We start from the raw sequence: 24,646 nt of genomic DNA on the forward strand, positions 1-24,646 counted from the left end.
AAAAAATCCCACATACACATATTAGGTATCGCTGCGTTCAGAATCGCCCGATCTATCAATAAAAAAAAAGCATTAACCCGATCGCTAAACGGCGTAGCGAGAAAAAAATTCAAAACGCCAGAATTACGTTTTTTTGGTCACCAAGACATTGCATTAAAATGCAATAACGAGCGATCAAAAGAACGTATCTGCACAAACGTGGTGTCATTAAAAACGTCAGTCCGGCACGGAAAAAATGAGCCCTCACCCGACCCCAGATCATGAAAAATGGAGACGCTACGGGTCTCGGAAAATTGCGCAAATTTTTTTTTTTTAGCAAACTTTGGAATTTTTTTTCACCACTTAGATAAAAGAGGACATAGACATGTTTGGTGTCTATGAACTCGTAATGACCTGGAGAATCATAATGGTAGGTCAGATTTAGCATCTAGTGAACCTAACAAAAAATCCAAGCAAAAAACAACTGTGGGATTGCACTTTTTTTGCAATTTCACCGCACTTGGAATTTTTTTCCCGTTTTCGAGTACACGATATGGTAAAACCAATGATGTCATTTAAAAGTACAACTCGTCCCGCAAAAAATAAGCCCTCACATGGTCATATAAACGGAAAACTAAAAAAAAGTTATGGCTCTGGAAAGAAGGGGAGGGAAAAATGAAAATGTAAAACCAAAAATACCCCTGGTCGTTAAGGGGTTAATCTGACCAGAGCACCTTTTTCCACGTTTGGTGTGTCTCCCAGGTGGCTTGATACAAACTTTAAACAACACTTTTTATGGATATCTTTGAGAAATGGCTTTCTTCTTGCCACTCTACCATAAATGCCAGATTTGTGCAGTGTACGACTGATTGTTGTCCTATGGACAGACTGTCCCACCTCAGCTGTAGATCTCTGCAGTTCATCCAGAGTGATCATGGGCCTCTTGTGTTATGATGAGTCACCGAAGGAGGAAAAAACAAAATACCAGCTAAGTCCAGAAAAACCAGAGAGGTTGGCAGCTATCGGATTGCAGACCCCTGAACCTATCCACAACAACTAGCAGTAGCCGTGGGGGGTTCCTACGGTGCCCTAGATCCCTCGATCACAGCCAGAGAACTACATAGCCTAAAGACAGAAAGGGGAAAAACTAAACTGCCCCAGAGCAGACCCCAAAGCAATAGGCAGTCCCCAACATATAATGACGGTGAAGCAAGATGAAAACACTAACACAGATAGAAAGATAGGTTGAGCAAATGATGGGGCCCAAGCTAACTAAATAGGACAGGATAGGAAAGCTGCTGTCTGCCATCCGCAAAAACCCTATCAAAATGAGCCAACCGACTGATAGGAAAAACAGGCCCTGAAGTCGCTAGGCTTCAAAAGACTATATCAGCACTCAGGTATATTCTGAAGACAGAGCAAAAGATCAACAGATCAGAGACAAAAATGGAATTCAGCTCACCCCCGGCCAGGGATGGCAGAACTCCCAAAAAACAAGGCAAAACAAAAACAAAACTGAAGAGAACAAAGCAGAGCAGAAAAACTTAGCTTTGAGATGCAGGAATCAGACTGGTCTCCAAGAATCCAGCAGGAAAATCACCAGCCAGGAAGAAGGGCATCGGCAGCCTTATATCCAGTCCTCAATTCCAGCCACCCAGTCATCATCTAGCTGCCCAGGTGTTTGGTAATCAGTCTCACTACCTTCCTTCACTAGAGGAGGGAGTTCATCAGACCTCAATGGTGAAGGGAAAAATGAACTCACAACAGTACCTCCCCCTTGAGGAGGGGTCACCGAACCCTCATCCATGCCACCAGGTCGATCCGGGTGAGCCCGATGAAAGGCACGCACCAATCTTTCGGCATGAATATCAGAGGCAGAGACCCAGGAATTATCCTCCTGACCATAACCCTTCCACTTAACCAAATACTGGAGTCTCCGTCTAGCCATTCGGGAATCCAGTATCTTCTCTACCTCATATTCCATGTTACCTTCAACCAATATAGGGTCAGGAGGTGCCACCACAGGAACTACTGGTTCAACAAACCTCTTCAACAAGGACTTATGAAACACATTATGAATTTTAAATGTGACAGGAAGAGCCAACCGAAAAGAGACCGGATTAATAATCTCCAAAATCTTGTAAGGTCCAATAAATCTAGGCTTAAACTTAGGAGAAGCCACCTTCATAGCGATATTTTTTGATGACAACCAAACCATATCACCCACCTTAAACTGGGGACCAACAGTCCTACGCCGGTTGGAAAACCGCTGGGCCTTTTCCTGGGAGAGAGACAACTTATCCACTACTTGGTCCCAGATCTGGTGCATTCTCTCCACCACAGTGTCAACACCTGGGCAGGCAGAAGGCTCCACCTGCCCTGAAGAAAATCGAGGGTGAAAACCACAGTTACAAAAAAAAGGTGACATCAAAGAGGCAGAACTAGCTCTATTATTTAAAGCAAATTCGGCCAAGGGCAAAAATGAAACCCAATCATCCTGATCGGCAGAAATAAAACATCTCAAATACGACTCCAAAGTCTGGTTTGTTCTCTCCGTCTGCCCATTGGTCTGAGGGTGAAACGCAGAGGAGAAGGACAACTGAATTCCCAGCTTGGAACGGAAAGTCCTCCAAAATCTAGACACAAACTGAACTCCTCTGTCAGATACAATGTTCTCAGGAATCCCGTGCAAGCGAACCACCTGTTGCAAAAACAAGGGCACCAACTCAGAGGAAGATGGCAACTTAGGGAGTGGTACAAGATGGACCATCTTAGAGAATCTATCACAAATCACCCAAATAACAGTCATTCTCTGAGAGACAGGCATATCAGAGATAAAATCCATTGAAATATGGGTCCATGGCCTCCTGGGCACCGGCAAAGGCATCAACAAGCCACTAGAGCGAGAACAAGGTTTAGACCGGGAGCAAGTCCCACAGGACTGCACAAAATTCCTGACATCACGAGACAAGGTGGGCCACCAAAAAGACCTTAGCTTCAGAATCTTCGCTTCAGCTCCTGAAAGGAAGAAACAGCCTCCGGAGACCAATTCAGCACATCAGCACCCTTCCTAGTCAAATCCGTCAATGGCTTGGCAATACCAGAAAAATTAGCTATAAATTTCCGATAAAAATTAGCAAAACCCAAAAACTTCTGGAGGGCCTTCAAAGAAGTGGGCTGAACCCAATCATAAATGGCCTGTACCTTGGCCGGGTCCATTTCAATAGTTGACGGAGACAAAATAAATCCCAAAAATGAAATCCTCTGTACCCCAAAAAGGCATTTCGATCCCTTGACATACAGGGAATTCTCCCTCAAAATCCGGAACACAGTCCGAACATGTTCCACATGAGAGTCCCAATTCTTGGAGAAGATCAAAATATCATCCAGATAGATAATCAAAAATTTATCCACAAAGTCTCGGAATATATTGTTCATGAAGCACTGGAAGACAGAAGGGGCATTAGTGAGCCCAAAAGGCATCACCAGGTACTCAAAATGTCCCTCCGGAGTATTAAACGCCGTCTTCCATTCATCCCCATGCTTAATGCGAATAAGATTATACGCCCCCCTGAGGTCAAGCTTGGTAAACCAGCAAGCACCTTTAACTCTGGAGAATAGATCAGAAATCAGGGGTAACGGATACTGATATTTAACAGTAATTTTGTTGAGGGCACGATAGTCAATACAAGGCCTTAATGAACCATCCTTTTTAGCCACGAAAAAAAAAACAGCACCTAAGGGTGAAGAGGATGGTCTAATATGACCCTTCTCCAATGCCTCCTTAATATAGGATCGCATAGCCTCGTACTCGGGTACAGATAAATTGAAAAGCCGACCCTTGGGGAATTTACACCCCGGGTTCAGCTCAATTGCACAGTCATAACTCCTATGAGGAGGCAAAGACGCAGACTCATTCTCACTAAATACATCATAAAAGTCAGCCAAATAGTCAGGAACATCATGTGACTGGGGAGAGGTGGAGAAAACAGGAGCATCACTAAGGGCACACCGACAACCCCAACTCACCACAGACAAAGATTTCCAATCCAGAACTGGATTATGGATTTGCAACCAGGGAAACCCCAGAACAATGGTATCATGCAAATTATGCAACACTAAAAATCTGCAATTTTCTTGATGGTCTGGGGCGACCCGCATTACCACCTGGGTCCAAAACTAAGTTTTATTCTTCGCCAAAGGAGTAGCATCAATACCCCTCAAAGGGATAGGCGTCCGCAGAGGTGTCATAGGAAATCCACAACGTTTAGCAAAATCCAAGTGCATCAGGTTCAGAGCTGCTCCTGAATCCACAAAAGCCTTGGCGGAAAATGTGGACAGGGAGCAGATCAGAGTAATTGCCAGAAGAAACTTAGGTTGAACACCACCCACAGAAAACGTGTGTGCACAACGTTTCTCTCGTTTAGGGCAGACAGAAATAATATGCGAGGCATCTCCACAAAAAAACACAGCTTACTAAGCCTTCTGAACTCCTGACGTTGCGCCCTAGACAAAACTCTATCACATTGCATAGGTTCAGACATTTGTTCAACAGGTGGCAACATCTCTCGTGTAGTTTTGCGTTCACGTAAACGCCGATCCACCTGAATGGCTAATGACATAGAATCGTCAAGACCAGAGGGAACAGGAGATCCCACCATAGTATCTTTTACAGTTTCTGACAAACCCTTCCGAAAGAGGGCTGCCAAGGCACCATCATTCCAAGTAGTAAGGACCGCCCACTTTCGGAATTTTTGACAGTTCAACTCTGCCGAATCCCGATCCTGGCTTAATGCCAACAGGGTCTTTTCAGCCTGATCAATAGCATTAGGTTCATCATACAACAACCACAAGGCTTGAAAAAATGCGTTCACATTATTCAGAATAGGATCATCAGGTTTCAAAGAAAACGCCCAATCCTGGGGATCGCCGCGCAGCAAAGAGATGACAATTTTAACCTGCTGCGCGGAGTTCCCCGACGAGTTAGGCTTCAAGGCAAAAAATAATTTACAATTATTCTTGAAATTCAAGAATTTAGACCGATCCCCAAAAAACACATCAGGAGTAGGAATCTTTGGTTCAGCAGCATGTGAATGAGCAAGATAGGCGGAAATTCCCCACACTTCAGCAGCGAGCTGCTCCACACGATCAGACAATTGCTTCATCTCCATTGAGAGAAAAATTCCCCCTATGGCCTCAGAGATATAGAGGAAAAAATATGCACACAAAAAAAAAAAAATTCTGACACTTTTTTTTTTTACAATTCTCTCCTGCTATTGAGTACCCTAGGATCTGTGGTAGGGGTGGTGATTCTGTTATGATGAGTCACCAAAGGAGGAAAAAACAAAATACCAGCTAAGTCCAGAAAAACCAGAGAGGTTGGCAGCTATAGGATTGCAGACCCCTGAACCTATCCACAACAACTAGCAGTAGCCGTGGGGGGTTCCTACGGTGCCCTAGATCCCTCGATCACAGCCGGAGAACTACATAGCCTAAAGACAGAAAGGGGAAAACTAAACTGCCCCAGAGCAGACCCCAAAGCAATAGGCAGCCCCCAACATATAATGACGGTGAAGCAAGATGAAAACACTAACACAGATAGAAAGATAGGTTGAGCAAATGATGGGGCCCAAGCTAACTACATAGGACAGGATAGGAAAGCTGCTGTCTGCCATCCGCAAAAACCCTATCAAAATGAGCCAACCGACTGATAGGAAAAACAGGCCCTGAAGTCGCTAGGCTTCAACAGACTATATCAGCACTCAGGTATATTCTGAAGACAGAGCAAAAGATCAACAGATCAGAGACAAAAATGGAATTCAGCTCACCCCCGGCCGGGGATGGCAGAACTCCCAAAAAACAAGGCAAAACAAAAACAAAACTGAAGAGTACAAAGCAGAGCAGAAAAACTTAGCTTTGAGACGCAGGAATAAGACTGGTCTCCAAGAATCCAGCAGGAAAATCACCAGCCAGGAAGAAGGGCGTCGGCAGCCTTATATCCAGTCCTCAATTCCAGCCACCCAGTCATCATCTAGCTGCCCAGGTGTTTGGTAATCAGTCTCACTACCTTCCTTCACTAGAGGAGGGAGTTCATCAGACCTCAATGGTGAAGGGAAAAATGAAATCACAACACTCTTGGCTGCATCTCTGATCAGTCTTCTCCTTGTTTGAGATGAAAGTTTAGAGGGACAGCCGGTTCTTGGTAGATTTGCAGTGGTATGATACTCCTTCCATTTCAATATGATTGCTTGCACTGTGCTCCTTAGGATGTTTAAAGTTTTGGAAATCATTTTCTATCCAAACCCGGCTTTAAACTTCTCCACAACAGTATCATGGACCTACCTGTTGTGTTCCTTGGTCTTCATGATGCTCTCTGTGCTTCAAACAGAACCCTGAGACTATAACAGAGCAGGTGCATTTATACGGAGACTGGATTACACACAGGTGGATTATATTTATCATCATTAGTCATTTAGGACAACATTGGATCATTAAGAGATCCACAATGAACTTCTGGAGTGAGTTTGCTGCACTGAAAGTAAAGGGGCCAAATAATATTGCACGCCCCACTTTTCAATTTTTGACTTTCCACAAAAATTTAAAATAACCAATAAATTTTGTTCAACTTCACAATTGTGTTCCACTTGTTGTTGATTCTTCAGCAAAAATTTACATTTGATATCTTTATGTTTGAAGCATGATATGTGGAAAAAGGTTAAAAAGTTCCAGGGGCGTAATAATTTTGCAAGGCACTGTAGTATAATGCACTGACCATGGTCATTGATAGAGTATAATGTAGCCCCTCTCAGCAGCCCCCTAAGGGTATACTTCTGCCCCCTCACAGAGTATATTGCATTCCCGCTCATAGAGTATAATTTAGCCCCACACACACAGTATGATGCAGCCACACACAGTATAATGCAGCCCCTCATAGAGTATAATGAAGCTCCATCACAGTATAATACATACCTGTCAGAGTATAATGCATCCCCCTCAAAGAGTATACCACAGCCCCCTCTCATAGTATACTGCAGTCCCCTCATAGAGTATAATGAAGCCCCTTCAGAGTATAATGCAGCCCCCCACAGAGTATAATGTAGTCCCATCATAGAGTATACCGCAGCCCCACACACAGTATGATGTACCCCCTCATAGAGTATAATGTAGCCCCCTCATAGAGCATAATGCAGACCCCTCAAAGTATAATGCAGCCCTCTCATAGAATATAATGCAGCCCCACACACAGTATAACGCAGCCATCATAGAGTATAATGTAGCCTCCTCATAGAGCATAATGCAGCCCCCCCAGAGTATAATGCAGCCCCTTCAGAGTATAGTGCAGCCCCACACACAGTATAAAGCAGCCCCCACATACACAGTGCAGTGCAGTCGCTCCACACACAGCATAATGCAGCCCTCCCACACACAGTAAAGTGCAGCCCCTCCCACACAGTATAATGCAGCCCCCACACACACAGTTTAGTGCAGTCACCTCATATACAGTATAGTGTAGCTCCCAACTCACAGTATAGTGCAACCCGGACAATACCAAATATGTGTACTTTTATTGTTTTAATTTTCATAAATGTGTTAATTGGTAGAATATTTATTTTTTCTTTGGGGATTTTTTACAAAAAATATTTTTATACATTATAATATTTTTTTTTTACTTTATTACATTGCCCCAGGATGGGATATCACTATATCATGTCAGATTGCTGATCTGACACTGCACAGCAGAATATTAGATCAGCGATCTGACATGCAGGGAAGGAGGCATGCCACCTTCCTTCCAGGACCCGGAAAGACCCCGTGGCCATCTTGATGCCGAGGGGTCTCCATGGAGACCATCAGTACAATGCGATTGCCTGCGTGATGCTTCTCTGTGTCCCTGTTACTACTGACAGCAGCATCAGAGGGGTTAAATGCCCATGATTGGTGATAGCACTGATTGTGGTCATTGCTGTGGGGTGTCATCTGTCACATACAGCTGTTGTAGCTGCATGAGGCCTCGGCGATCGCGGCACCGTACTAGTACTGCTCTGGGCACAATCGCACCTCCCGCAGAGCATTACTAGTGCGGCCCATGTCGTGAAGGGGTTAAAGGAACAGATTTGTAAATTTCAATAAATTAAAAAAAAATATGAAATTTAGATTGTGAGAATGTCATTTAGGACCCTTTGTGAGAAGGTCACTGGTAAAATACTGGAGGGGAGATATGTGTCACTCAGGATATTAGCCTCAGTGATAAGAACCTGGAAAAAATGCTCCAACATACTAAGTGCTGATCGACGATATTAAGGACTGGGTTTTTGTAAGAGCTGAAGAGTGGGTGAGAGGCTGTTCACCATATCTCCACCCCAGGGTGTGGTCCAGAAGGAAAATGGGGAGCCTTTCGATTCTTTCATTGTTTGGTGTGTCTGGAGATGAGATCTCCAGAGCTGTGCTAGTGTTAAAGAAAACTGAACATTATACAGTTCAGAGGGAGAAACAGCATCGAGGGACATTGTGGCAGTTTTAGTTTATAAAGGTGGACAATGTTAAAGCGTTAGTTCATAGGAATGGCAGTGTGGAAGCAATGTACCGCAAGAAGGACAGTGTGGGCACTTTATTTTGCATAGGAATCACAGTGAAAGTCTATTAGTTTATTCAGAGGTACAATTTTGGAAGATTTTTTAAACCGTAGGCTTAATAATGACATGGCTATTTTTAAGGGCACTGTGTTGGGATGTGCTGCACAAGGCTGGAGAAGAAGAAAGTCTACAGAGATGAGCTGTGGATGTGAAAAGTCATCATAGCGTCAGGACCAAAAGGATACAAATGGGTTGAGAATGTGTCTTTAGCATTGTTAAGAATATACTGGGAGTTGTAGGTTAGTGTAATACAAATATATTTGGTGGAAGCTAACCTGACATTGCCATTAATCACTGTACTAACTGTACTAAGCTTGGTTCTGTATTCATGTACTGATAATGGTTCTGGTGCTGAATTCCTGTACTATTGGTACTTCAGATGATGTATTTATGTAACAATGGTGCCTCTGGTGCTGATTTCATGTATTGATGTTGGTTATGGCGATGAATTCACTGATGATGGCTCTTATTATGTATTCATGTATTGATAGTGGTTCTGGTGATGCATGTATGTAAAATTGTTGCTTCTGGTAATGTATTTGTGTATAAATAGTGACTCTAGTGATGTATTCATATGCTGATGGTGGTTTTGGTGATGTATTTATGTACTGATGATGGGTCTGGTGATGTATTAATGTACTGAGCGTGGTTCTGGTGCTGTGTTTTTTTACTTATGATGGTTCCAGTGCTGTATTCATGTAATGATGGAGGGTTTGGTGTTATGATTGGGTCACCGAGGAGGAAAGCAAGACCAAGCTAAGCCACAGAAAACCAGAGAGGTTGGTAACTAAGCGGATTACAGACCCCTGATCCTATCCACACAACTAGCAGTAGCCGTGGAGCGTACCTACGATGATTCTAGATGCCTCGACACAGCCGGAGAACTAAATAAGCCTAAAGCAAGAAAGGGGAAATCTAAACTGCCCCAGAGCAGACCCCAAAGGAATAGATAGCCCCCAAACATAGAGTACAGACCAAAAGTTTGGACACACCTCATTCAAAGAGTTTTCTTTATTTTCATGACTATGAAAATTGTAGACTCACTCTGAAGGCATCAAAACTATGAATTACCACATGTGGAAGTATATAAATAACAAAAAAGTATGAAACAGCTGAAAATATGTCTTATATTCTAGGTTCTTCAAAGTAGCCACCTTTTGCTTTGATTACTGCTTTGCACACTCTTGGCATTCTCTTGATGAGCTTCAAGAGTTAGTCACCGGAAATGGTTTTCACTTCACAGGTGTGCCCTGTCAGGTTTAATAAGTGGAATTTCTTGCCTTATAAATGGGGTTGGGACCATCAGTTGTGTTGTGCAGAAGTCTGGTGGATACACAGCTGATAGTACTACTGAATAGACTGTTAGAATTTGTATTATGGCAAGAAAAAAGCAGCTAAGTAAAGAAAAACGAGTGGCCATCATTACTTTAAGAAATGAAGGTCAGTCAGTCCGAAAAATTGGGAAAACTTTGAAAGTGTCCCTAAATGCAGTGGCAAAAACCATCAAACGCTACAAAGAAACTGACTCACATGAGGACCGGCCCAGGAAAGGAAGACCAAGAGTCACCTCTGCTGCGGAGGATAAGTTCATCCGAGTCACCAGCCTATGAAATTGCAGGTTAACAGCAGCTCAGATTAGAGACCAGGTCAATGCCACACAGAGTTCTAGCAGCAGACACATCTCTACAACAACTGTTAAGAGGAGACTTTGTGCAGCAGGCCTTCATGGTAAAATAGCTGCTAGGAAACCACTGCTAAGGACAGGCAACAAGCAGAAGAGACTTGTTTGGGCTAAAAAAAAACAAGGAATGGACATTAGACCAGTGGAAATCTGTGCTTTGGACGGATGAGTCCAAATTTTAGATCTTTGGTTCCAACCACCATGTCTTTGTGTGACGCAGAAAAGGTGAACGGATGGACTCTACATGCCTGGTTCCCACCGTGAAGCATGGAGGAGGAGGTGTGGTGGTGTGGGGGTGCTTTGCTGGTGACACTGTTGGGGATTTATTCAAAATTGAAGGCATACTGAATCAGCATGTCTTCCACAGCATCTTGCAGCGGCATGCTATTCCATCCGGTTTGCGATTAGTTGGACCACCATTTATTTTTCAACAGGACAATGACCCCAAACACACCTCCAGGCTGTATAAGGACTATTTGACCAAGAAGGAGAGTGATGGGGTGCTACACCAGATGACCTGGCCTCCACTGTCACCAGACCTGAACCCACTCGAGAAGGTTTGGGGTGAGCTGGACCGCAGAGTGAAGGCAAAAGGGCCAACAAGTGCTAAGCATCTCTGGGAACTACTTCAAGACTGTTGGAAGACCATTTCCGGTGACTACCTCTTGAAGCTCATCAAGAGAATGCCAAGAGTGTGCAAAGCAGTAATCAAAGCAAAAGGTGGCTACTTTGAAGAACCTAGAATATAAGACATATTTTCAGTTGTTTCACACTTTTTTGTTATTTATATGCTTCCACATGTGTTAATTCATAGTTTTGATGCCTTCAGAGTGAATCTACAATTTTCATAGTCATGAAAATAAAGAAAACTCTTTGAATGAGGTGTGTCCAAACTTTTGGTCTGTACTGTATATTGTCGGCGAGACAAGATGAAAACACAAACGCAGGAAGGAAAATAGGCTGAGCAAACGATGGGGCCCAAACTTAGCAGACAGGACAGTAAAGGAAAGACACTGTCTGCAATCACGCAAAAAACCCTGCAAAAAATGCCCAACACGTCTGATAGAAAAAACACTGAAGTCACTAGACTTCGCCCACCATATCAGCACTCTGGTATATTCTGAAAACAGAGCAAAGAGAGGCCAATCTAATAAGGGACAAAAACAAACTGGCACAAACAGTAACATAAGGATGGAAATTCAGCACAGCCCCGGTAGGGGCTGTCTGACCACACAAAACTGAAATAGACAAAATCAAATCAAAAGTGAACAATAGCAAAAGAACACTTAGCGTGAGCATGCAGGGACTGAGCAGGAAACTAAGAAATCAGTAGGCAGGAAAAAATCACCAGCAGGGATAGAGGGAGTCGGCTGTCTTAAATCCAATCAGAAACTCCAAATGTCCAATCGTCCTCCTCATTATCAGGTGGCAGGCCTCTGTTAATTAGATCAGCTCCATTACCTCCTGTAACCACCAGAGGGAGCCCGGAAAGAGAACTCGCGACCCCTCTATCAATATAACCAGCTCCACTACCTTCACTAGTAACCAGAGGTAGGCCAGAAAGTGAATTCACAACAGTTTGGTGATGTATTCATGTACTTATAGTGGTTCTGAAGATGTATTCCTGAACTGAAGGAGGTTCTGGTTCTGTTTTCATGTGCTTATGGTGGCTCTCATGCTGTTTTTCTGTACTAATGTTAGCGTTTGTACTGTATTCTTGTAATGAAATCTATTTTGATCTTGTACAGAGGGAGCAATCTTATCAGATGACGTTCTTCATGGCTGTGAAGTAAAGTAGTTTGCCATCTGACAGTTTAACAACTACTACGTCTCTATTAGGAGGATTAAACCTTTGTATTTTAAGGCCCCTGTCACTGCCATTTTGGCCACAGACTGAGCTTTAAAGAAGACTGTATCTTATCCTTTAAACTGTAATGTTGCGGTATTGCAGTATATTGTATAACCGATCAGACAATCACAGGTTCAAATCCCTTAAGGGACTAAAAAAATGAAAATAAATAAATTCAAATCACCGCTGACTTTCCACTCATTAAAATAAAGAGATTAAAATATATAGTTTGTATAACCACATCTGCAAAAGACCAGTCTAACAAAATTTTCAAAATGTTAAACTCGATGAGCCTGAATTGTTTTTTTTGTCATCTCACTAAAAAAATGCAATAAAAAATCACCAAAATGTTGTATGTCCCCAAATTTGTAGCATAAAATTTCATCTCACCTCACAATGAACAAGCCCTTACACTGCTTAATCGGCAGAAAAATAAAAATGTTACAGTTCTCAATAAACTAAAATAAAAATAAAAATTGGATGGTGGCTATGGTTAGTGCTAGGGTTTGAACTAAGGTTAAGGTTAGGGCTACTGATAGGGCTGGGGTTAGTATTTAGTTACATAAAATAATTACATAAAAAAGGACTGGCCAAAGGAAATCTGACCTGCCAGATCCCTCACTCCACTGACATCATGTGTTGAGGGAGAGACAGGAGGAGCTTTACAACAATACATTAAGATATAAAACTAAACCTTTATTTAAGCCTTGATTAAAGACAAAACAACCACACAGATACACAAACAACCGTGTCACCTACTAAACCCTACAAAGGGGTCCTCATATCAAACTGCCTAAGGACCCCGTCACACATAGCGACTCACCAGCGATCCCGACAACGATATGAACTTGTCAGGATCGCTGGTGTGTCGCTACATGATCGCTGGTGAGCTACCAAACAGGCAGCTCTCCGCAGCGATCAGGACAGTGACGACGCGGGTAACAAGAGACGTACGTTGTTTAGTTACCCACAGTGTACATTAGATACCAGCGCGCTGGTGCAGGGAGCTGGTAACCAAGGTAAACATAGGGTTTCTAAGCGCCACACGGCGCTTAGAAACCCGATGTTTACCTTGGTTACCAGCTCCAGCTAGCTGATCGCTGGTCTCCCACCTGCCACACACAGCGATGCGTGCTGGCCAGCGGGAGACCAACGATCAAAAAAATGTCCAGGCCATTCAAGCACGATCAGCGTTACCCGGCAGGGGGGCCGGTCGCTGATAAGTGTCACACACAGCGATCTCGCTGGTGAGATTGTTGTTGCGTCACAAAACTTGTGACTCAGCAGCGATCTAGCTAGCGATCTCGCTGTGTGTGATGGGGGCTTAACAGCGGTGGTTGGCACCCTAAACATAATCGAGATTGGCGTCCCAGCTCAATGACTGCTGAACCCTGATACTCCTAAATGACCCTGGATAGGTGCAACAAGGGGTCACTCAATTATCCAAGAAAGGAGTGTATAGAGGTTGCCAATAAGGTAGTTGGGTAGGCAACAATGAAAAAAGGGAAAAGCAGTGCAAATGACAAAGACATTAAAGTGACATGTGAAAAACAGATGTGTACCTGACTAAAGCCCCCGTTACACACTGCGATGTGCGGCCCCATTCACCCCCTCCATCATGTGCGGCCCTATTCACCCCCCTCCGTCATGTGCGGCCCCATTCACCCCCCTCCGTCATGTGTGGCCCCATTCACCCCCTTCCATCATGTGCGGCCCCATTCACCCCCCTTCATCATGTGCGGCCCCATTCACCCCCCTCCGTCATGTGCGGCCCCATTCACCCCCCTCCATAATGTGCGGCCCCATTCACCCCCCTCCATAATGTGCGGCCCCATTCACCCCCTCCTTCATGTGCGGCCCCATTCACCCCCCTCCGTCATGTGCGGCCCCATTCACCCCCCTCCGTCATGTGCGGCCCCATTCACCCCCTTCCGTCATGTGCGGCCCCATTCACCCCCCTTCGTCATGTGTGGCCCCATTCACCCCCCTCCATCATGTGCGGCCCCATTCACCCCCCTCCATAATGTGCGGCCCCATTCACCCCCCTTCATAATGTGCGGCCTCACTCACTCCCCATTCATCATTTGCAGCCCCCGCACCCCTTCACACATTTAATTCATTTCATAAAGAAAAAAAAAAAAGTTTGCCATACTTACCTCACAGCGAGCCACCCACTCCCCAGCAGCGCCTGCCTCTCTGCTGCTTCCAGGCTCCGGACTCAGGTACATGTCGGCGCGCGCGATGACGTCATCACGCACGCCTGACCTGGAAGTGGAGAGGGAGGGAGCGGGACTGCGGGCAGCGGGAGCTGTGCAGCCATCAAGGTGACAGCGGAGCACAGCTCCCGGCCGGCATGATACACGGTGACGCGGCGGCTGTGTCTGCTGCCGGCCGCGTCACAGTACAGCGGGCACGGCCGTGCACAATTTGCTGTGCAGCCGGCCCTGTAGAGGTGCTGGGGGAGCGGCCCAGGGGGCACTTGCCGCCCTGCCACCCGGCCCAGCCCGCCCCTGACTGCAGTACTTTGCTCTGCACTCAACAGGGCTGAGAATTATGCCTGCACAGGAGCTACGACAGAAGCAAGGAAGATGTCATCATCGCATGAAGATGGAAGGCGCCGGCCCAAGCCAAGGCCAATGGGTCCATTGAGGACATGGAGATAACTGATTTGTTAACCGTACCCCAGCGGTCGCAGTTGTGGGCCACCCTGGAACCCTTCCGGGCTGTGTTCACCAACCGACCTGGGAGGACGGAATTAGCGGTTCATGAGGTGGACACCGGGAATCACACCCCACTACGGCGAACACCTTATCGGATCTCTGAGGAGGTGCAACAGGTCATGCGCCAAGAGATTGATGAGATGTTAAGGCTGGGGGTGATTCGATGGTCAAAAAGCGCGTGGGCCTCACCTGTAGTCCTCGTGCATAAAAAGGATCGGACCACCCGGTGCTGCACGGACTACAGGGGGCTCAACGCCATCACAACCTCTGATGCACACCCGATGCCGCGCATCGAGGATATGCTTGACAGGTTGGCGAAAGCAAAATACATATCCATTATGGATTTGAGTCGGGGATACTGGCAGATTCGCCTGAGCCCTGAGGCGCAGGAGAAATCCGCCTTTATCACTCCCTTTGGACTGTACGAGTCCACAGTCATGCCCTTCGGCATGAAAAATGCCCCTGCCACTTTCCAGCAGATGGTCAACCACCTGCTCCAGGGACTGGAGGCGTACGCGGTGGCGTACTTGGATGACATGGCCATCTTCAGTTCCACCTGGGAGGAATACCTTCAGCACCTCCAGGAGGCGGTCAAGCGTCTTCACCAGGCAGGCCTGACTATCAAGCCGGGAAAGTGCCAGATGGGCATGAGCGAGGTCCACTACCTGGGGCACCGGGTAGGCAGGGATTCCATGAGTCCGGAGCCGGAGAAAGTGGACGCAAGCGCGTCCTGGCCTACCCCCGGGACCAAGAAACAGGCAATGTCCTTCAAGGACGAGCCCGCTGATGTGCGCACGGACGCGTGCCGACACGCCCGGCCTCCTTAGTGCCCTTTAAAAGGGGGAGGTGTAATGTTAAGTAAGATATGACTGTAAGGTATGACTTAAGGTTCCCTGATTCTTACACGGCTGCAGCCACTCACCCCCCTGTTCCTCCCCCTTCTCAGCTCACACAAAACCAGTCTAACCTGGATGCCCAGTGTGAGCTCCTTCCCGCCTCACGGCGGGGGGTCTCTTTGTCTCTGAAAACGTGCTCAGCTACTCTCATAGAAAGTAATGGAGATCTAATCATTTGGTCATAGAACGTGGCGCGTTTATGGTAAAAACATGAAAATTATATTTCTGCGTAGCGCATGAAACCAGCATTCTAGTCCATAATTTTCACGGTTCTAGCACCCCCAGAAACTGAGATATGGATTACTTCTTAATGGCACGTCATAACTACTGCATGTTTGGTTTTGAATTATTATATTCAACGAACTACAAAAAATGATACCATTTGCTTGTCAATACGAGTTACCCTCGGCGAGATATAGTTATTATAAGTTTTACAGTTAGAGTGTAACTTAGAGAAAGGGGGGCTGACCCTCTCCAGACTGCCCCTTTCGTGATGTAACCGACTCTAGGCTATAAGATATCCCTCCCTTAAAATTCTTCAGTCGATCTGGAGGTTTTCATGCCTAAAGGTCCCCAGATGCAGGGAGACGTGTGGCTGGCTGCCCCTCCCTCGGCCACATGGCTTGCCTAAAGACCATTAACCAACTGTAAGTGTTGATCTATGTTAATCCCCTGATATTTTATATTTGCAATGTACATATCTGATGTCTCAACTTTGTAAAATCGTTTTATCTTTGAAATCATTGCCCCCCTTTGGGGAATAAATCGTAAACTTATTAGTCTGTCTTCATGCTCTAAGAAACGAACTTAAGCGCCTTAAGATAATTATGCTACTGATTGGGTTGGCTTAAGTCTATAACTTAAGCAGAGAAATCTGGAGCTGGTGGCGGCGTGGTGTGTCTTGGTTGGTTGGGCTAGCTGGCAGTGACAGAAGGGTTTTATATGCTGAATGGGTGGCTGCGGCCAAAGATTGATAATTCCCTCACTGCGGCGGCCTAATCGCCCGTGCACAACAAGCAGCCCGTCCGGTGACTAATGATCCTAGGTGTAGTTCCCTGACTGACCTGAGGATAAGGGGGGCGCCGGAGACCTGCGAGTTCCAAAGTGGAACTGAGAAAGTGGGATATACATAAATCCCCGCAGTTCATGGAAGATTGTTAGCAGTAGTGGGGCATCCAAAATAACCCCCCTGTGATAAATTGTTAGGGCAAGATTAGCTTGCTGCTTTTATCACATAGTGCCAGCGGTGGGATAACTAAGATAAGCCCCCCTGCACCTGTGATAGCCGTGTGTCGGCAGTGTGTCTCATCCCTCCGTCCGCTGACATACCTGTGTCAGCGGTGAGTTTGTGACATATTGGTGGCAGCGGTGGGATAACTAAGATAAGCCCCTACTGTGCCTGTGATAGCCGTGTGTCGGCAGTGAATCGCATCCCTCCGTCCGCTGACATACCCGTGTCAGCGGTGGGTTTGTGACACTGGGGCAGAATGCTGAACATGGGGCAGAATGCTGGACATGGGGCAGAATGCTGGACTGGGGTAGAATGCTGGACTGGAGCAGAATGCTGGACATGAGGCAGAATGCTGGAGACTGGGTCAGAACTCTGGACATGGGGCAGAATGCTGAACATGGTGCAGAATGCTGGACATGGGGCAAAATGCTGGACATGGGGCAGAATGCTGAACATGGGGCAGAATGCTGGACATGGGGCAGAGTGCTGGACATGGGGCAGAATGCTGGAGACTGGGGCAGAATTCAGGACATGGGGCAGAATGCTGAACATGGGGCAGAATGCTGGACTGGGGCAGAATGCTGGACATGGGGCAGAATGCTGGGCATGGGGCAAAATGCTGAACATGGGGCAGAATGCTGGACTGGGCAGAATGCTGGACATGGGGCAGAATGCTGAACATGGGGCAGAATGCTGGACATGGGGCAGAATTCTGGACATGCGACAGAATGCTGAGCATGGGGCAGAATGCTGAACTGGGGCAGAATGCTGGAGACTGGGGCAGAATTCTGGACATGGGGCAGAATGCTGAACATGGAGCAGAATGCTGGACATGGGGCAGAATTCTGGACATGGGGCAGAATGCTGGACTGGGGCAGAATGCTGGACATGGGGAAGAATGCTGGACATGGGGCAGAATGCTGGAGACTGGTGCAGAATGCTGGATGCTGGGGCAGAATGCTGGACATGGGGTGGAAGAATTCTGGACATGGGGCAGAATGCTGGAGAGTGGGGCAGAAGTAATAATATCCCCCATCCTAACCCCTGTGTGTCTCATTCCTGGATTTACACTACTGCAGTGATGTATTTAATTTTTTGAGGATACTGTTTTAAATGGGGGCGGTCCTGTTACTGTGCAGAGCGACACTATGTCGCCTTTTTTCTTCATGTGGTGTAAGGTAGAAGTTGGGAAAAAATAAGTAATGTGTTCTGCAAGCGGAGCTCTAGATAACTGTGTTATTTCCTGCAGAGATGAGTCCTGGCTGGAAGACATGATGGCAGTCTGTGCTGGATGAATGAGAAGCAAGGATGAAGGGCATCACCTAGAGACATCATTGGTGAGTTAGTGTGTTACCTATACACTGACACTATACATTGTATACTATATACAGAGGTCCTGTGTATAATGTCACCAGTGATCACTTTGTTACCTGTACATTATATACAGAGCTCCTGTGTATAATGTCATTGATCACTATATTACCTGTACACAGACACTGCATACTAAATACAGATCTCCTGTTGTATGCCACTTATGGTGATAGTATTATGTTTTTTTATTAATGATCAGTATTGTAGTATTCAGTGACCATGTGATGGTAATATGTGGTCTGGTCATGGTGCGGTGGAATTTGTCCTTTGGATGTGCTATTATTTGGTCAGTTTGTGGTGGTAATATATGGTCTGGTCATGGTGCGGTGGTATTTGTTCCTTGTATGTGATATTATTCGGTCACTATGGTAGTAATATGTGGTCTGGTCATTGTGTGGCGGTATTTGTTCCTTGTATGTGATATTATTGGTCATTTTAAAAATTGAAAAATAATTAAAAATATACCTAAATTGTATTACATATTTTAACAAATATTTAATAGGTTACAGTAGAGTAGAGACCGCCCAAAAGTGTCTACCCTGTTATGGTGGCGTCTTAAAAAAATCTTTTGTCCAAAGCAAAAGCTGCCCGGCTATATGTGTGATCTGGTGATGGGAACTGTTAATGTGTGATTGGTGAGAAGTGGAGTTTTTCCAAGAGAGAGCGGTGGGACTGTGGACAGTTTGAGGGGTGGAGGCGGGGCTGGGTGGAGCCTGGGCGGAGTCTCAAGGGGCCCAAAAAATTTTGCCAGTATGGGGCCCCGAAATTCCTAGTGGCAGCTCTGGCCAGCACATAGCGGGGATGACACCAGCTAAGGGAGTGAGTGCCATTTTGTATTCTGAGCGCATCACCACATCTTTCATGTTCAACAACTCACAGACAGTGGCACAACTCTGACAGCCCTAACCAGACACCCTAGCATACCTCCATGATAGAACAACCGATGCTAAACAGATGCAAGGAGTTGGCTATTACCTGACCTGGTCCTAAGTACATCTTGGCCTTTTACTAACCAATAGACTGGTGACTGCATCCTGCATCCAACCTTAGATTGAAGTCTTTCACATCAGCGTCAAAGTGGAGTTAAAAATACTTGCCAATAATCCCAAAATGTCCAATAAGAGTAAAATTGATGCAGAGGGAAGGCAATTATTTTGAAATAAGGGAAAGGGAAAACATGTTTGGCTTCAAGGAGAAAAACAGGCATGTCATTGTGAATAAAAATTCTAATAAAATGTATTTAAACCTATAAATCTAGTTGATTTACATTTAACCATGCATGCTATGAAACCCAAAGTGATGCCACTGAGAAATACAACTTATAGCGGAAAAAAACAAGCCCTCATCGGACTATGTCGCCCAAAAAATATAAAAAAAGTCATGGGTCCTGAAACGCAGCAATGGTAGGGTGAAAATGAAAGGGGTTAATGGATGATGATGGTGCGGGAGGTGGTGTCTCATGATATTTAACAATATGTTACAGGGAATCTGTCACCTCATTTTTGTTCTATGAGATGCGGCCACAGCCATCAGGTGCTTATCTACAGCATTCTGTAATGCTGTAGATAAGCCCCCGATGTAACCTGAAAGATAAGAAAAACGAGTTAGATTATACTCACCAGGGGGCACAGTCCGCTGCGTTGGGTGTCGCTGTCCAGTCCGGTGCCTCCCATCTTCTAGCGATGACGTCCTCCTTCTTACTTCTGCTGTGGCTCCTGCGCAGGTGTACTATATCTGCCCTGTTGAGGGCAGAGCAGAGTACTGCAGTGCTCAGGCACCGGGAAAGGTCAGAGAGGTCCGGCGCCTGCGCACTGCAGTACTCTGCTCTGCCCTCAAGAGGGCAGATATAGTACACCTGAGCAGGAGCCACAGCAGAAGTAAGGAGGACACCCACCGGACCGGACCGCCAGGTGAGTATAATCTAACTCATTTTTCTTATCTTTCAGGTTACATCGGGGGCTTATCTACAGCATTATAGAATGCTGTAGATCAGCCCCTGCTGGTGGTGGCCGCATCTCATAGGGCAAAAATGAGGTGACAGATACCCTTTAAGGAGATCTTACATTTATACAGTCTTACACTTACAACTGGCAATTTGGAGGCAACCATAATGTGGATGTGGCCCTCACTGAAAAGGAGTTTGATACCCCTGACCAAGAGAGGCTATTGCTTACCACAATAAGGATAACTGGGCTGGTAATGCTGTACCGATGGACTCATCTGAAAGGTATGGGTGGCTCAGTGGCTAGCACTGCAGCCTTGCAGTGCTGGGGTCCTGGGTTCAAATCCCACCAAAGACAAAATCTGCAAGGAGTTTGTATGTTCTCCCCGTGTTTGCGTGGGTTTCCTCCCACACTCCAAAGACATACTGATAGGTAATCTAGATTGTGAGGCCCAATGGGGACAATGTATGTAAAGTGCTGTGGAATATGATGACGCTATAAGTAAAGCATAATAAATAAATTTGGGTGCAGGTCATATCCTGTAGCCATGAAGAGAAGTTGTGTCAGGGGCCTGAGCTGATCTTTTCTAAGGCCGTGGCCCTGAGCCTTTAGTTAAAACTCTGTAAACCAATCAGTTGCATGGCACTAAAGAGACTATGTTAGAATAATTTGTATATGTAATCTGAGAGCAGCATGATGTATGGTCAGAGACCCTGCTGTCTTTTGCTGTAAAATCAATGTTTTATCAGCAGGAGATTATCACTACAGGACAAGGTGTCTCGTGCTTCCTGGTCAACTTGTTCTCTATAACCCCGCCCCCTCCACTGATTGACAGCTTTCTGTCAATATACACTTTACACAGAAAGCTGGCAATCAGTGGCATGGGTGGGGTTATACAGAGCCCAGCATTCTGAACACTGCTAGATCTCTTGCAGAGAAAACAGTGGTTGAATAAAAATGAAAGCATGCAGCCCTGTAAGTGATACATCGTTGGAATAAGGGTCTCATCCCCTACATCATGCTGCTCTCAGATTATATAAGGCATGGCATGTGGTGACAGATTGTATTTAAGAACTGAACATTGAAATAATTACATATGATATCCGTACAGTGTAGGTTGTGGTTACCATACCGTGAAGACATGTTGGTCCCCTGTAATGAATAAGGAATTTATCCATTTGCATCATTTTACATGTTCTTGGAATCATCTAAATAATAAAAGATTTATATAAATTAACCTCTATCTACTGACCCTGATTAAGGATACATCAGTACCTTCATATTAGGAACCTGTCTAATTACAATTAGTGCCATTTTTAATATTCCCACAAAGTGATTTCATCATCGATGTTTCTCTTGGTGGAAAACCACTTGTTACTATAATAACTACTTATAGTTCTGTGGTCAGGGGAAAACAATGAAAAGGAAAAACGATAACCTATATATACAATGCGATTGCCAAGTGAAACTAGGACTCTATTGTGCTGAAAGTTCCATATTTTGTGGTCCCAAACATCCGTTCCATACGATGTCAAAACTAGAAGACAATTACGCGTTTCATTGAGCTTGCTTCCGTCAGACAGGTCCTGGCTCTGGTCATATGATGTCCTTGGCAAACTTGGATAAACAAAGCGAATTTTCCCTTAGGCTGATTATTATTACCACTTGTCTCTCAATGTTTAGCCAATCGGAATTAACCCATGCAGATCCAGATATAATTTATCATTCACAACTGATATCCCAGTTTTATCAGCTATTCTCTTTGCATGGAAAATCTTGAATTGTATGCACATGATGGGGGTCTATCTCACGGTGTATTATAGTATGAGCATATCCAGGTGAAGTGTCACTGGATGCGCTGCTGATAATTATATCCAACGACTATTTTCCTTGAAAACTTTATTTTATCAGGTTTACAAAGTCAACACGTTTCAAGGTCAGTGCACCTCTTCATCGGGACAAGACCCTGTATTGTAGTAGGCACTCCATATGGTGACATTATACAGCACTATCTTACAGAGTTATTCTCCCCTATACTGGCTGCAAGAGTAAAAAAAAATCTTTAATAAAATTGTATCTGACAGTAGAAAACCTCTGTATGCCAACTTATGAAACTGCAGTCGAGGAGGGGGATATCACATTGTAGGGGCCGCTCTGCGGTAAATGAAAAGCCTTTTGTGTTGCAAAATGGTTCTTTATTGTTACAAGGCGTTTCGACACCTTTATAAAGGTTAAAATAAAGCAAAAAAACAAACAAATATATTTGTTTTTTTAACCTTGATAAAGGCATCGAAATGTGTTTAGACTTATAAGATGGCGTATCACAGAAGATGAATGGGCACAATATGACTTGGGAACGTTATCTTAGAAGTCACTAAAAATGACAATCAGATGGAAAAAGAGCATAAATTGTGTTATTCAGTGACATGTATATTACTCATATGAAAAATTAAAAAAAATGTTGCGATTAGTCATTAAAAAATTACATTTTGTTTCTATTTCTTTTCTTTATTACTTCTTTGGACGTTGAAACCAAGGTCTATAACCATAAGTAAACCCCATGAATCAGTGGGATGTTGTTCTGTTGTCATTTATTACAGTGTCAGTGACTGCATCTGTAGTTTTACTAATGATTCTCCCAAGACCAAACCTTCCAACTAGAAATGACTTCTTCTTATAATAAAGGACTGTGTGTATCGCTTGGCAGCCATCTTTAAAGCCCCCATAGCACCCGAACATCCAGAATGCCAGCAGGTCCTTGAGTATTGGAATGCAGATCCCCATCATGTCTGGAGCAGTGATAAGGGAGAGATGGGCATAAAAAGAGGGGGGATGTCCAGCTGCAGTCTGGGGACCTGGAGAGAATAGTCCCTTTGTCCCTCTGTCTTCAAAGTTTGCATGAAAACCTATTCACATAGCCTGCAGCTGCAGCCATTTTCATAAGAAGAGAATAAGGGAAAGGGTCATGTTAATCTCGCAAACAAGTTTAGGGTATTTATCTGTCTCCCAGCTGCAAAACTTTAGAAATAGAAAACAGCTCCAGATTTTACATTTATTTTCTTTTACGCAACAATTAATGTTTTATGTCCAATTTTGATTTTTTTTTAAGACTATATACATTCCTCTGACACCAACATATCAAGAGATGAAATCTAGTGTCTTGTCTTTGAGGCAATATGTAGAATCTATTAGGCTGCGTGCCCATGATCAGGAATGGCAGCATTTTGGAAGCAGCGCAAATGTTACATTACAAGCACAGCGGATGGGATTTATACATAGATACTGTATATATAGCGGTGTGATAAAATGTTTGCCCCCCTCCTCCTGATTTCCCATTCTTTTGCATGTTTGTCACACTTAAATATTTCAGACCACCAAATTTAAATATTAGACAAAGATAGCACAAGTAATCACAAAATGCAGTTTATAAATGAAGGTCTTTATTATTAAGGGGAAAAGAAATCCAAACCTACAGGGCCCTGTGTGAAAAAGTGATTGCCCCCCCTTAAAACATAAATTAACCACAGTTTATCACATCTTTGAGAAGCTGAGTTCAAATTTCCTAGCCACACGCAGGCCTGATTACTGGCACACCTGTTCTCAATCAAGAAATCACTTAAATAGGACCTGCCTGACAAAGTGAAGTAGTCCAAATATCCTAAAATCTAGACATTATGCTGCAGTCCAAAGCAATCCTGGAGCAAATGAGAAATACAGTAATTAAGATCTATCAGTCTGGAAACGGTTATAAAGCCATTTCTAAAGCTTTTGGCTCCAGCGAACCACAGTAAGAGCCATTATCCACAAATGGTGAAAACATGGAACAGTGGTGAACTCTTCACCTTGTTCCTTCTATTCTTCAGTCCAGGATGTCCTTCTCCAGTGATTGCTCTCTTCATATGATGTGGAAAGTCGTAGCTTGGTGATACTTGTTTCGAGTGACCTATCTGGATTGATTTATTCCAGAATAGATTTGTTGGTTCTTTTTGCCATCCATGATATTGATAACATTAACATCCTTTTCCAGCACCACATTTTGAAGGCACTGATTCTTTTTTTTTTGTCTTGTTTCTTTATCGTCCAGGTTTCGCATCCATATATTACCACAGAATGAGAAAACTATGAGTGAGCCGCGTCTTCTTCTGTACTGAAATGTTCCTCAATTTGAAGACCTTGTCCAGTGACTTTATTGTTGATTTTCCCATAGCTGTTCTCCTATTGACTTCTGGTATTGTTGATGCATCTTGACTGAGCGATCTTCAATCCAAATAGGTTGAAATCCTTTACAACCAACTTCCAGTTTGTCGCCGTCCATCTCAAACGTGTCCCGGTCATACCTGGCA

Source organism: Dendrobates tinctorius, unplaced genomic scaffold (assembly GCF_039654945.1).
Source record: "Dendrobates tinctorius isolate UK_male_01 unplaced genomic scaffold, ASM3965494v1 ptg000159l, whole genome shotgun sequence".
Lineage (NCBI taxonomy): Eukaryota > Metazoa > Chordata > Amphibia > Anura > Dendrobatidae > Dendrobates > Dendrobates tinctorius.